Source organism: Bison bison, unplaced genomic scaffold, assembly GCF_000754665.1.
Source record: "Bison bison bison isolate TAMUID 2011002044 unplaced genomic scaffold, Bison_UMD1.0 scf7180017864459, whole genome shotgun sequence".
Lineage (NCBI taxonomy): Eukaryota > Metazoa > Chordata > Mammalia > Artiodactyla > Bovidae > Bison > Bison bison.
Genome location: NW_011495021.1, coordinates 4,779,863 through 4,780,307, shown reverse-complemented (window position 1 = coordinate 4,780,307; position 445 = coordinate 4,779,863).

Below are 445 nucleotides of genomic sequence, written 5' to 3'. Positions count from 1 at the left end.
CATTCGAATCATAGGGGTTCCAGAAGAAGAAGACAAAAAGAAAGACCATGAGAAAATACTTGAGGAGATAATAGTTGAAAACTTCTCTAAACTGGGGAAGGAAATAATCACCCAAGTCCAAGAAACCCAGAGAATCCCAAACAGGATAAACCCAAGGCGAAACACCCCAAGACACATATTAATCAAATTAACAAAGATCAAACACAAAGAACAAATATTAAAAGCAGCAAGGGAAAAACAACAAATAACACACAAGGGAATTCCCATAAGGATAACAGCTGATCTTTCAATAGAAACTCTTCAAGCCAGGAGGGAATGGCAAGACATACTGAAAGTGATGAAAGAAAATAACCTACAGCCCAGATTCTGTACCAGCAAGGATTTCATTCAAGTATGAAGGAGAAATCAAAAAGCTTCTCAGACAAGCAAAAAGCTAGAGAGAATT